The 14435-nt window shown below is 49.3% G+C and overlaps 1 long non-coding RNA gene across 2 annotated transcripts in view; it reads right to left on the bottom strand.

Annotated features, from left to right (window-relative positions):
* LOC143739258 (uncharacterized) overlaps window positions 1-13418 on the bottom strand; it is a 626344-nt gene extending 612926 nt beyond the window's left edge. Inside the window, exons 1-3 of one of the 2 annotated variants that reach the window (XR_013204158.1) lie at window positions 13250-13418; window positions 5699-6043; window positions 5579-5627 (exon numbers count right to left, since the gene is read on the bottom strand). This is a non-coding gene — a long non-coding RNA (uncharacterized LOC143739258). Of the gene's footprint in view, window positions 1-5578; window positions 5628-5698; window positions 6301-13249 lie in introns of those variants that run through there. The other variant, XR_013204157.1, reaches the window with a different exon arrangement.
* Window positions 13419-14435: the final 1017 nt, after the last annotated feature.

The raw sequence follows: 14435 nt of genomic DNA, 5'->3' as shown, positions 1-14435 counted from the left end.
GCTGTATCAAGGCACCTCAGTGGGAAGTCTGTGGGAAGGAAAAAGTGTTGCAAAAAATGCTGCACAACGAGAAGAGGTGACGGATCCTTAGGAAGATTGTGGAGAAGGACCGATTCCAGACCTTGGGGGACCTGCGGAAGCAGTGGACTGAGTCTGGAGTAGAAACATCCAGAGCCACCGTGCACAGGCGTGTGCAGGAAATGGGCTACAGGTGCCGCATTCCCCAGGTCAAGCCACTTTTGAACCAGAAACAGCGGCAGAAGCGCCTGACCTGGGCTACAGAGAAGCGGCACTGGACTGTTGCTCAGTGGTCCAAAGTACTTTTTTCAGATGAAAGCAAATTTTGCATGTCATTCGGAAATCAAGGTGTCAGAGTCTGGAGGAAGACTGGGGAGAAGGAAATGCCAAAATGCCTGAAGTCCAGTGTCAAGTACCCACAGTCAGTGATGGTCTGGGGTGCCATGTCAGCTGCTGGTGTTGGTCCACTGTGTTTTATCAAGGGCAGGGTTTTTCAGCACGACCTGGCACCTGCTCACAGTGCTAAAACCACTCGTAAATGGTTTACTGACCATGGTATTACTGTGCTCAATTTGCCTGCCAACTCTCCTGACCTGAACCCCATAGAGAATCTGTGGGATATTGTGAAGAAAAAGTTGAGAGACGCAAGACCCAACACTCTGGATGAGCTTGAGGCCGCTATCGAAGCATCCTGGGCCTCCATAACACATCAGCAGTGCCACAGGCTGATTGCCTCCATGCCACGCCGCATTGAAGCAGTCATTTCTGCAAAAGGATTCCCGACCAAGTATTGAGTGCAGAATTATTTGAAGGTTGACTTTTTTTGTATTAAAAACACTTCTTTTATTGGTCGGATGAAATATGCTAATTTTTTGAGATAGGAATTTTGGGTTTTCATGAGCTGTATGCCAAAATCATCAGTATTAAAACAATAAAAGACCTGAAATATTTCAGTTGGTGTGCGATGAATCTAAAATATATGAAAGTTTAATTCTTATCATTACATTTGGGAAAATAATGAACTTTATCACAATGTGCTAATTTTTTGAGAAGGACCATATGTTATGGTTTTACGTATCAGAACCTAAAAATAAATTATTTGGTGTTAGGTCTTAAAATTTGGTAAATGCAACCTCAGATGAACAACAACAAAATGACATATTACACTGTGTAATTATTTATTTAATAAAAATGAAGCCCAAATGGAAAAGCCATGGGTGACAAACTAAGTACACCCTATGATTCAATTGCTTATAGATCCACTTTTAGCAGAAATAAGTTGAAGGGATCATTTTCTGTATGACACTGCCAGTCTTTTGCATCATTCTGGAGGAATTTTGGCCCGCTCTTCTTTACAACGTTGCTTCAGTTCATTGAGGTTTGCAGGAATTTGTTTATGCTCAGCTCTCTTAAGGTCCATCCACATAATTTCAATGGGGTTTTGGTCTGGACTTTGACTGGGCCAGTGCAACACCTTGATTATTTTCGTTTTCAGTCATTCTGTTGTAGATTTGCTGGTGTTCTTGGGATCATTGTCCTGTTGCATGACCCAGTTTCGGCCAAGCTTTAGCTGTCGGAACAGAAGGCCTTAGAGTTGACTCTAGAACACTTTGGTATATAGTAGGGGTGTGATGAGACACTTATCTCACGAGATGAGACGAGGGACGAGATTGGGTTCACAAGACGAGATGAGATTTTTGCACAATATTGTATAGAAATCCTCAATGACAAAATTCCTGACTGGGAAAATAGTCTGCAGGTGCATTTTGAAATGTTTTAACTAATAATCTTGTAATGAATGTCATTTCAGTTCTACTTTATAAGTATGAATTATCAAATGCATTGAAAGACAACAATATACAAGCGCTGTAAAAAGTTTTGCACAAACTCAGCTGACTGGATTTTCTCCTGAATGATTTCACATGAGTTTTTTCAGACCTTAATGAACATGAATTATGAGCTCCCAGAACTTCTGATAGAGGCTATGTGTGACCACCTAATTGAACTCATTTCCACAAATTGAACATAGCAATAAAAACAGTATACATAAACATAAATAACAGTTTTTTCTTTCTTTTTTGTAATCGGGCATACTCCATGTATGGGGAGTGGCGGTGCATTCTACAAGATAAGACATTTAGGCTCTGTTGGCCAACGAACTCTCCTTCATCGTCACACGATCAGTGAACTGTGATTCCTGCTGCACTGTGTGAGACTGCAACTCAAGTTTTTTCATTTTAATAAAAAAAGCAAAACGAACAGCAGAAGCATGTAATTTGAATGTAGCGGTGGCATATTCTATGCTAATTTCACCCTAATGCTCAGTCATGACGATATCACGAGACAACTTTTCACTCGACTCACTTTTTAGTCTCCACGAGATCTCGTCACACCCCTACAGAGGCAGGGCTCCAGACTAACTTTTTGCACGGGTGCCAACAACTTTCTCAGTTGGTCGCACCAGCATATGATTTGGTCGCACCTTTTTTTTTTTTTTGCTACATGCCATGGGATTAATCAATGCATGCTGATGAATAGTGGTCTTAATGGAGCAAGGCAAGCAAAGGCTTTCTTGGTTGCAGCATAAATACCTGTAATATATTATATATAAACACATGTAATATTTGGTAATTATCATTGTCAAATTTCAGGATTTTCATGGATTTTGGACAAGAATTTTAATCTGTAATTGTAAGTATTTTACATTTGAATTATATTCTATCTATCTATCTATCTATCTATCTATCTATCTATCTATCATCATCATCTTTCTATCTTTTAAAAATCATTAAACATTCAAATTTATGCATTACATTTTAAAAGATTATACTATAGTAATATGCTGATACAGATTTTTCGTTATCAAATTTATAGTTGTAACAAAAATAAGAAATCTCCCACTCCTTACCTTCTGCATGGGCGTGTTGAACGACAATATGACCAATTGGGATATTGGTGACACGGGCATAGACAATATCACATTTTTTGTTGGAGATGTCTGTATCTCCATCACTCATAAATGATAAACAGTGGGCGTAGGAAATTTTGTCAGCCCTTTTTCTGCGCAAATTGTCTGCTATCACTCCTATAAATTGAGCACAGGCCCTGTCGTTGGCATAAGTGGGATTAACATACAACCCGTTCTTTTTCATCAGTATAATTTCTGATTTGAATTTTGTGAACGGGAGTTCCTCTTTTGCTATGTTATAAGCAGTCTTAAATTTTATAATCATTTCCTTTTCCACTGTTGAGCGATTACTCTCATCTAACCGCTGAAAAGACGTAGGAAGGGGCTCGGTGTTTCGTGAGACCTTTTCATTTCTATATGACTTAATTCCTGAATTCCTAATTGGTCCGTTTCACAATCAGTGTGCAATGCGCGTGACGTGTACGTTTGTTTATAAATGAACTGCAAGTGTCTTGCGGAAGAACATTTTAGCTGGAGCTACTTCTCTCCGTTAATGTCTATGGCGAGTCACGCAGGCACTGGGCAACTCCGCGGCCGAGCCGACCCCGGGATAAAATAGTCGGAATATAAACACTTATTATAGGCGTACCTTAGTGATTCAGGATAAGTCAAAAACACGGTTTGGAAAATGGATTCATGATGTACTCGTTAATTTTGAACATAGGTTACGGACTGCAGCAGCTGCTGATACAACGGCGTTCTGTTGTGCATGCATGAATTTAACTGAGTAGTACATAACCATGCACTCGCACAAATGCGACCACATAAAATTTTAACTCGCACATTCTCAAAAAATGGTCGCAGTCTGGAACCCTGCCCTACAGAGGAGTTCATGGTCGACTCAAGACTACAAGGTGCCCAGGTCCTGTGGCTGCAAACAAGCCAAAAATCATTAACCCTCCACCAGCGTGATGGACAGTTGGTATCAGGTGTTTGTGCTGATATGCTGTCTTCAGTTTTCGCCTAACTTGATGCTGTGCGTTATGGCCTAACATCTCAACTTTGGTCTCGTCTGTCCAAAGGACATTGTTCCTAAAGTCTTGAGGTTTCTTCTGAGTCAACTTTGCAAACCTAAGCTGTGCTGCCATGTTCTTTTTAGAAAAAAAAAAAAGCTTTTTCCTGGAAACCCTTCCAAACATGCTATACTCCTGTCCCGTCTTTTTCTTATTGTACTGCCATGAATTTTAACATTTAACATGTTAGGCCTGTAGACTCTGAGGTGTAGTTCTTGGGTGTTTTGCAATTTACCTGAGCATTGCAAGGTCTGACCTTGGGGTGAATGTTCTGGGACGTGCACCCCAGGGAATATTGGCAACTCTCTTGAATGTTTTCCACTTATAATAATACTTTCCACTTGAATAATCTTCCTTACTGTATAATAATGTTTGAAAATTTCAAATTGTTTGGAAATGGCATTTAAACCCTTCCCAGATTAATGGCAGCAATAATTGCTTCTGTACTTCTTACTCTGTGTTATGCTAGGCTAGAGGCTGAGACAGAGAAGCTGGCTTCCTGTTTCGGTTTTAATTTGGGTAGGAAGTCTCTCTCTCTCTCTCTCTCTCTCTCTCTCTCTCTCTCTCTCTCTCTCTCTCTCTCTCTCTCTCTCTCTCTCTCTCTCTCTCTCTCTCTCTCTCTCTCTCTCTCTCTCTCTCTCTCTCTCTCTCTCTCTCTCTCTCTCTCTCTCTCTCTCTCTCTCTCTCTCTCTCTCTCTCTCTCTCTCTCTCTCTCTCTCTCTCTCTCTCTCTCTCTCTCTCTCTCTCTCTCTCTCTCTCTCTCTCTCTCTCTCTCTCTCTCTCTCTCTCTCTCTCTCTCTCTCTCTCTCTCTCTCTCTCTCTCTCACAGTTTTATTAAAAAACAAGACACATTTCATACTTTGTATTTTTGTTAATGTCACAGGTCGGGGGGGCCAAGCCAGACTGCGCCCACCCCTCAAACCCAGGACCACCTCGAGGAGCGTACCAGAGACCAGGCAGACAAGAAGAATTTCTAAAAGTAACAATCTTAATTGAATAAAAGCAAGAATTAAAAGTCTTAACGCGGGCTTCGTCTCTCTTTCCAGGGAGGAGGTGGCCAAGGGTTCACTGCGAGGGCCCGGGTTACTGGCCGCCACAGAGGAGGAAGGAGACAAACGCCCGTCCGGTGTGCAGGTAAGTACCGTGGTACGTAGACTCTTTTCGGTGTAATACAGGCGGGCAGCGACCCGCGCAAACCAGGGCCGCGGCCACGGGCCAGGAGGGGACTCTCTCCACAGGACAGGTGGGTAGCAGGTAAGTTTTTCCCAAGCGTCAACTATTTGGTAGATGTCCGGCACAGGGGGCGATGGAGTCCAGGAGGGGGACTCGCTGCCGGCCAGGTAGGTAGTCGGGTAGGCAGATCCTCTCCGTGTAGGGTTCTCTCCTCCGTGGCATCACTGAGCAGCAGGTGTGAGGTCCTCCGGATGCCTTTCCGGCCTTGACGGCTCCACCCAGAGACAAGGGTCCCCTCTAACCCAAGATCGAGAGAAGTTTATAGGTTCAATTCTATTTCGGTGAAGTAAGGACTTACGGCTGGAGCGGGTGGGTCTGAACAAGCAGCGTTGCTGCGGGGATATACCTCTCCTCTGAACAGGCAGCACACAGGAAGGCCGAGGCAGACGAATCTTCTATTTAAATAGACAAAGCCTTTGATACAAGAACGAACATGATCATTTCGTATAATGGAGAATCGGCTTACGGCTGGACTGGGTTGCTCCACACAGGCACTAGGGCTGGGATGTGTCTCTCCTCCGACCAGGCAGCACCCACGAAGGCGGTGGCAGGAGAATGTCTAGGCTGGGTTGCTCCACACAGGCACTAAGGCTGGGATGTGTCCCTCCTCCGACCAGGCAGCACACACGAAGGCGGTGGCATGAGAATCTTAAATAGATGAGCATTTGATACAAGAGCAAACATGATCCTTCCGTATAATGGAGACTCAGGCTTACGGCTGGGCTGGGTGGTTCTCACGGCAACACTAAGGCTGGGGTGTGTTTCTCCTCCAAACAGGCAGCACACACGAAGGCGGCGGCAGAAGAACGTTCTATTTAAATAGACAAGACAAGTTAAACAGGACCATCACACTCCTCTCTCATATCACAGGACCTGGTGGCCGAAATGGAACATACACATTCAACCTGAGGGCTTTGCTCCGCAACACTGGACGAGGACGTGGACTGGAGAGTACTGGCGGTTAAGTGAATGTGTACATCCACACACTGCAACTTCACGACAAGTCCAATACTGTGTGACACTTCAATTCGGGCACCGCAATCCACTCTCAAACCTTCGTGCAATAAGGCCAGCACTCACCCACTGTTCAATCCCTCCACTGTTGCGCTGGATCAATACTCAGAAGCTGAAGAGATGCAGAGGACTTCACACCGCATGGAACACAGCGTCTTCAACACTCTTTCACACTCAGCAGAATATATTAGGGTTTCACAGATGAATCAGTTCACACTCTGGATGGTAATTATATTTGTGGTCAATACACTTCACAATTCCTTATTCAGTTCAATACACAACATGCATTCACACGGATCCGGTGTTTCATTACTTATCTTTCTCTCTCGAGTGATGACATTCTCCAATCTGGACTCAATCTCCAAAGTACACCCACTTCGCATCCAATTCACGTTCCAGCTTGTACTCCCACAACCACTGTTGCACCCCTTTCCAGTCAATCCTCACAGCCGCTCCAAAAATCCCAGCAAATCCAAGCCACTGCCAAAAGAATCGATTTCTCCCGGGGAAGTACCACACCCGAATGCCTTTTCCTTTTAACTGCTTCTCTAGGCCGTGTTTCCCAATCACAAATCCCCACACCAAACGCCCGCACCTGGTACCGCTTAGCTAAATCAGCTGCCACTGTCATGGCAACTGACAACAAGCAAACCTGCACGGTGTGTCAGTGAAATCGTCCCGGGGGGGAAACACACTCCCAGCGGAAATTGGTTCCACTGGATTTGTCACCTTGTGACATACCCCCCCACCAAACCGTTCTAGTCCCTAGAACGGGGCTTGGCCACCCAGTCTCCGTACCATGTTGGGGGCTGGCCTCGATTATCCCGCTGTGATCGCCTCGGCGGTGAGGCAGGATCTACTTGGCCCCCTCAACCGGGGGGTTTCTCTCTACTGGTTTCGGGTAATTGGGACACGGACGGATCAAATTCCGATGTAACACTCGCTCTGGGCCAGCTCTCCCTTCGGGACGAATGGCATATACAGGCTGGTCTGGGCGAGGTTGCCGCTGTACCACGTATGGTTGGGACTCCCCGCGGTCGCTCAGTTTACCCTTCCCTTTGCGGCGATTGTCCCTTACCAGTACTCTTTCTCCCGGTAGTAACGGTGCCTCCCGGGTTGTTCGATCATACAGTCTCTTATTCTTAACTGCTGCTTGATTTATCCGGCCTGAGACCTGTTCGTAGGCAGTGTGAAGGCGCTGGTGGTGTCCTGCCACCCACTCTGTCAAGTTACCCCCCTCCTCCGCTGGAGTGGCTCCCAACAGCAAGTCGATAGGCAGTCTCGTGTGTCTCCCAAACATCAGGTAGGTTGGAGCGTACCCGGTGGTGCTATGCACGCTGTTGTTATATGCCTGGACAAGCATTGGGAGCTTGTCCACCCAGTGTCCCTGCTGCTCTCCTTCCAGGGTCCCCAGGAGACTCAGCAGTGTCTGGTTCAGCCGGTCGCAACCTCAGTTCCCCTGAGGGTGGTAAGGAGTGGTGTGGGTCTTCTTACACCCATACAGCTGGCACAATTCGTGAATCACTCGGGACTCGAAGTTGGGCCCCTGATCAGCATGGAGTTTTTCGGGACAACCGAATGGCTGAATGACATACTTCCATAAGGCACTTGCGGTGGTGGTGGCAGTCTGGTCCAAAGTCGGAATGGCCCAAGCATACTTAGTGAACAGGTCTGTGACGACAAGGATGTTGTGTATCCGATCCATACAGTGTCAGAAAGTCCATAGCTACGATGTGCAGTGGGGCCTTAGCCCGAATTGGCACCAGTGGGGCCCGCACCTCTTTTCTCGCCTTGAAGAGCATGCAGCGTGGACATCCTTGCAGGTAAGTCCTCGTAGTTCCCTCCATCCCAGGCCAATAAAAGTGCCGCCGTAACAGGGACAACGTCCTCTCCTGCCCTTGATGTCCCAACTTGGAATGGTAAGCCTCTAGCAGGGAATGACATTTCCCTTCGGGGACCACCACTTGGCAGACCTCTTCGCCCAGATTTGAGTCCTGGAGGGACCTGGACATCACCCCTTCTTTCAGGATGAGCCTCTCTTTCTGTCCCAGCAGTCCCCGCACCACCCGTGTCTGGGCCCGGCGTTCCTCGCCTTCGGGCCAAGCCCCTTCACCCAGCCAGGTCCGTACCAGCCTCAAATCCTCATCCTCCTCCTGCCACATCCTCCAACGCTGGGGGTCCCATCCCCAATTTGCAGGGGGTTCGACGGATGGTTGGCCCGGTGCCTCCACGATGCCCACCATCAATCCCTCCTCGCGTCCCTCGTTCAGCGCTGATGTTTGATCCACAGATCGCGCTTCAGGAAGTCTGGACAATACATCAGCGTTGGAGTGCTCTTTTCCTGGGCGATACTGCAGCTGATAGTCATAGTTGGCCAACTGTGCCACCCACCTCTGCTCAACCGCCCCCAGCTTGGCGCTCTGTAGATGTACCAGGGGGTTATTGTCAGTCACGACGAGCACCTTCGCTCCCCACAGATAGTCTTTAAACTTCTCGCTCAGCGCCCATTTCATCGCCAGTAACTCAAGCTTAAAGGAACTGTAATTGGCGTCATTTTTCTCAGCCGGATGCAAACTTCGGCTGGCGTATGCAATGACTCTTTCCTTGCCCTGTTGTTTCTGAGCCAGTACAGCTCCCAGACCCAGATTGCTGGCATCGGTGTATAAGATGAAGGGTTGAGTGAAATCAGCGTAGGCCAGAATTGGTGCTTGCAGTAACTCCTGCTTGAGTCGCTGAAACGCAGTCTCACAGGCTGAGTCCCACTGGACCGAGGGAGATCCCCGGCCCCGGGACCGTCCAGTGCCCCCTAACAGCTGGTTGATAGGCTTGGCGATGTGGGAGAAGCCTTCGATGAACCGCCTGTAGTACCCGACGAAGCCCAGGAATGATCTGACCTGGCGTACGGTCTTAGGCAGCCGATACCTTCTCTGGGTCCACCGAAATCCCTGCAGCGCTCACTATATGGCCCAGGAATTTCACCTCCTTCCGGAAGAGCTGGCACTTATCTGGCTGGAGCTTCAGCCCGTATATCTCCAGAGAGCGAAAGACTTGTTCCAGGTGCCGAAGGTGGGACTCGAAATCTGGGGAGTAGACAATCACGTCATCCAGGTATACTAAAGTGGACTCCATCAGCTGGCCGCCCAAGCAACGCTGCATCAACCGTTGGAAGGTGGCTTGGGCGTTGCACAGGCCGAACGGCATCCGGTCCCACTCATAGAGCCCAAAGGGGGTAGTGAACGCGGTCTTCTCCCTGTCCCGCTCATCCACCTCCACCTGCCAATACCCACTGGCCAGATCAAGAGTGGAATACCAGGCCGCTTGTGTCAAGCTTGTGAGGGAGTCCTCTACTCGGGGTAACGGGAAAGCATCTCTTTTTGTCACCAGATTTAATTTCCGGTAGTCCACACAGAACCTCCATGAGCCGGTCTTTTTCCGTACTAGGACAATGGGTGCAGCCCAGGGACTACTGCTCTCACGAATGATTCCCTTGTCCAGCATTCCCCGAAGGAGGGTGCGGACCTCAGAGTACAGGGTCGGGGGTACAGGCCGGTAGCGCTCTCTACTGGGTGCAGCATCTCCAGTTGGGATCTGATGTTTGACTGCGTTGGTACGACCGTAGTCCTCGTCGTGAGTGGAAAACAAGTGCTGCCATTTCAACAAGAAGCCTTGAAGCTGTTTTATCTAACGCATTCTTATCCTTTGGCGTCATATGTGACGCCATATGACAAAACGGCGAAATTCTACGCACATGGCACCCTTTATCGACAATATAACACGCACTGGTAGGTTTAGGTGTGGGGTAGGGTCTGCGTCACATAGTCACGCTAAAGGATGCCAGTCAACTTTATGACGCCTTGGGTTTCGCGTGTTATATTCACGCTAAAGGGTGCCATGTGCGTAGTATTTCGCCGTTTTGTCATATGGCGTCACATATGCCGCCAAAGGATGAGAACGGGCTCGTTTTATCTGACCTCCTGTCAGACCTTCTCCCCACAGTGACTCTCCCTTGAGATAGGCTGGGACTCCCTCCCCGGTTCCCTTCACATGCTGATCTGCCTGTGCCAGGGCCACTTCTACTACTGTCGGACTCACCCGGTTGAACCTGATTTCCCCTGGTTCTCGAACTTGCTGTGCCTTCACCGAGGTAACTCGGGCTAAACGCTGATGGTGATATAAGGGGACAGGGAAGGAGTTCGTGTTTCTGACTTTCACACAGACCCGGCCTCTCCGTGCAGATGCCAATCCTCGAGCGACTTCTACCTTTGAACAATCTGGATGGGATTCCACCAAGACCCACTCCTCTGGGCGATAAAGTCGGGAAGGCAGCCTGGCCCAGACTACGGCCTCACTCCGAGCTGGAATTTCCAGAGCATACCGACAAGCTACTCTCCCGGTGCCCTCGCGGTTCCCCTGTGACTCCACCAGGCAGACTCGACGACAATCAGCTCTCACACGCCTCCATTCTCGGCCCTCCGACGTCGATGCTGCTTGACTGGGTCCATTCCGGAATATTTCCTCCCAACACTCCGAGACGACATTCATGCCCAGCAGTGCGCGGTAGGTCCCCAGGCACGCATCCCGTACGATCACCACTCCTTTCTGAGGCACAACCATCCCATGTATCTCCAGGTCGGTTACTAGATATCCCACGTACGGGATGTCGAGGCCATTGGCTCCCCGCAAGGTGAGCCATGGGGCTTCCGTCATGGGCCGGCCCTGGGCACCAAACAACTCCCGAGGCAAACTTTCTGAGAAGAGAGTGACTTGCGACCCGGTGTCCAGGAGGCATTGTACTTTCCGGCCATTTACCTGGACCATCACCACGGGGCAACGCCCCACCAAACTCTCCTGGGAAGTCCCAGACGAACATGGGTCTGATGAGGAGGTCCCGACCACTTGACCCACAGTGGCCGGTGACACTAAAAACCCCCTTGTGAGGCACGGCGAGAGTGGCACTGGCGAAGGTAGTGTCCTGGCTCTCCGCAACCATAGCAGATGGGACGCCCTTGCTCGTCCCACTGGAATCGAGTCCCGGCTGGCCGAAATGGACGATGTGCTAGAGGTCGATTCCCCTCTGAATAGGCTCGCTCCCTCGGCAAAGAAAAGGAATGGAGATGTTCTCTGCGAAGTTCTTCCATAAAGGATTTGGTCAGTGAGGACATTTGATCACGAACATCCCTCTTCAGTTCTTCACGGAAGGCCTGCTTCCAATCAGACATGACGGGGGACGGAGGTCTACTCACAGCATTCGTGGCCATGCAGTGGGGAGGAACTACACTCTCGGCATGATCTTGCTCAAGTGCTAAGGCTTCCCTCCGTAGATCTTCAAAAGTAAGGTCTGGCTCTCGTCGGAACTGTATCCGTAAACTTTGGCGTACCGGACCTTCCAGCAATCCTAATAAGAACTGATCCCTCAGTAGAACTTCCTCACCTCCCAGGCCATGATCCTGTCTCTTCTTCAACCGGGAGAACTGCTCCCTCAGCTGCAGTGCAAATGCCCGGATAGTTTGTCGCGGCCCCTGCTTACAATTAAAGAACTGTGTTCGCAACACAGCAACCGGGGTGGTGTCTCCATATTGCTCCGTAAGGAAATCAAAGATGGCCAGAACCGTGGTTCTCCTTGCTTCCGGTGCCGCTTGCACTTCTCTTCTCGCTTCTCCCTCTAGTGAATTTAAAAAAAAACTGCACTCCTTGGGGGGCACTTAAACCTTGGAGTCCTACCAGGTACTCAACCTGGGTCTTCCAGGCCGACAAACTCACTTCCGATCCTGGGCCTCCATACTTCTGGGCCCATGGGGCTCCCATAAAGATCGGCATGACCGGCTGCCGCACCACAGGTGCCTCTTCGTCTGCCATCTTGGTCTCTGGCCGCTCAACTCAAGGTGGTAAATCCTGCCGACTGCGCCAAATCTGTCACATGTCGGGGGGGCCAAGCCAGACTGCGCCCACCCCTCAAACCCAGGACCACCTCGAGGAGCGTACCAGAGACCAGGCAGACAAGAAGAATTTCTAAAAGTAACAATATTTATTGAATAAAAGCAAGAATTAAAAGTCTTAACGCGGGGTTCGTCTCTCTTTCCAGGAAGGAGGAGGCCGAGGGGTTCACTGCGAGGGCCCGGGTTACTGGCCGCCACAGAGGAGGAAGGAGTCAAACGCCCGTCCGGCGTGCAGGTAAGTACCGTGGTAAGTAGACTCTTTTCGGCGTAATACAGGCGGGCAGCGACCCGCGCAAACCAGGGCCGGGGCCACGGGCCAGGAGGGGACTCTCTCCACAGGACAGGTGGGTAGCAGGTAAGTTTTTCCCAAGTGTCAACTATTCGGTAGATGCCCGGCACAGGGGGCGATGGAGTCCAGGAGGGGGACTCGCTGCCGGCCAGGTAGCTAGTCGGGTAGGCAGATCCTCTCCGTGTAGGGTGCTCTCCTCCGTGGCGTCACTGAGCAGCAGGTGTGAGGTCCTCCGGATGCCTTTCCGGCCTTGACGGCTCCACCCAGAGACAAGGGTCCCCTCTAACCCAAGATAGAGACAAGTTTATAGGTTCAATTCTATTTCGGTGAAGTAAGGACTTACGGCTGGAGCGGGTGGGTCTGAACAAGCAGCGTTGCTGCGGGGATATACCTCTCCTCTGAACAGGCAGCACACAGGAAGGCCGAGGCAGACGAATCTTCTATTTAAATAGACAAAGCCTATTGCAAGACAAAGCCTATATACAAGAACGAACATGATCCTTTCGTATAATGGAGAATCGGCTTACGGCTGGACTGGGTTGCTCCACACAGGCACTAGGGCTGGGATGTGTCTCTCCTCTGACCAGGCAGCACCCACGAAGGCGGTGGCAGGAGAATAGCTAGGCTGGGTTGCTCCACACAGGCACTAAGGCTGGTATGTGTCCCTCCTCCGACCAGGCAGCACACACGAAGGCGGTGGCATGAGAATCTTAAATAGACGGAGCATTTGATACAAGAGCAAACATGATCCTTCCGTATAATGGAGACTCAAGCTTACGGCTGGGCTGGGTGGTTCCCACGGCAACACTAAGGCTGGGGTGTGTTTCTCCTCCGAACAGGCAGCACACACGAAGGCGGCGGCAGAAGAACGTTCTATTTAAATAGACAAGACAAGTTAAACAGGACAATCACACTCCTCTCTCATATCAGAGGACCTGGTGGCCGAAATGGAACATACACATTCAACCTGAGGGCTTTGCTCCGCAACACTGGGCGAGGACGTGGACTGGAGAGTACTGGCGGTTAAGTAAATGTGTACATCCACACACTGCAACTTCAGGTCAAGTCCAATACTGTGTGACACTTCAATTCGGGCACCGCAATCCACTCTCAAACCTTCGTGCAATAAGGCCAGCACTCACCCACTGTTCAATCCCTCCACTGTTGCGCTGGATCAATACTCAGAAGCTGAAGAGATGCAGAGGACTTCACACAGCATGGAACACAGCGTCTTCAACACTCTTTCACACTCAGCAGAAGATATCAGGGTTTCACAGATGAATCAGTTCACACTCTTGATGGTAATTATATTTGTGGTCAATACACTTCACAATTCCTTATTCAGTTCAATACACAACATGCATTCACACGGATCCGGTGTTTCATTACTTATCTTTCTCTCTCGAGTGATGACATTCTCCAATCTGGACTCAATCTCCAAAGTACACTCGCTTCGCATCCAATTCACGTTCCAGCTTGTATTCCCACAACCACTGTTGCACCCCTTTCCAGTCAGATCCTTACAGCCGCTCCAAAAATCCCAACAAATCCAAGCCACTGCCAAAAGAATCGATTTCTCCCGGGGAAGTACCACACCCGAATGCCTTTTCCTTTTCCTTTTAACTGCTTCTCTAGGCCGTGTTTCCCAATCACAAATCCCCACACCAAACGCCCACACCTGGTACCGCTTAGCCAAATCAGCTGCCACTGTCATGGCAACTGACAACAAGCAAACCCGCACAGTGTGTCAGTGAAATCGTCCCGGGGGGGAAACACACTCCCAGCGGAAATTGGTTCCACTGGATTTGTCACCTTGTGACATTAACACCTATATTTTTTCTGTTTTCCACAGGTCAAAGATTTGCCAGATCAGCTCCTGCTGGATGCATAGGTATTTTGGGCAGGTTCTCTCTGCTGTTGTCAATAAACTACTGTATTATGAGCATTGCTTGTTAATTGTTTTT

This window comes from Siphateles boraxobius, unplaced genomic scaffold (assembly GCF_051911475.1).
Source record: "Siphateles boraxobius isolate OS27281-9 unplaced genomic scaffold, OSU_SipBor_1 16, whole genome shotgun sequence".
Lineage (NCBI taxonomy): Eukaryota > Metazoa > Chordata > Actinopteri > Cypriniformes > Leuciscidae > Siphateles > Siphateles boraxobius.
This window is presented reverse-complemented; position numbering and strand designations above follow the sequence as displayed.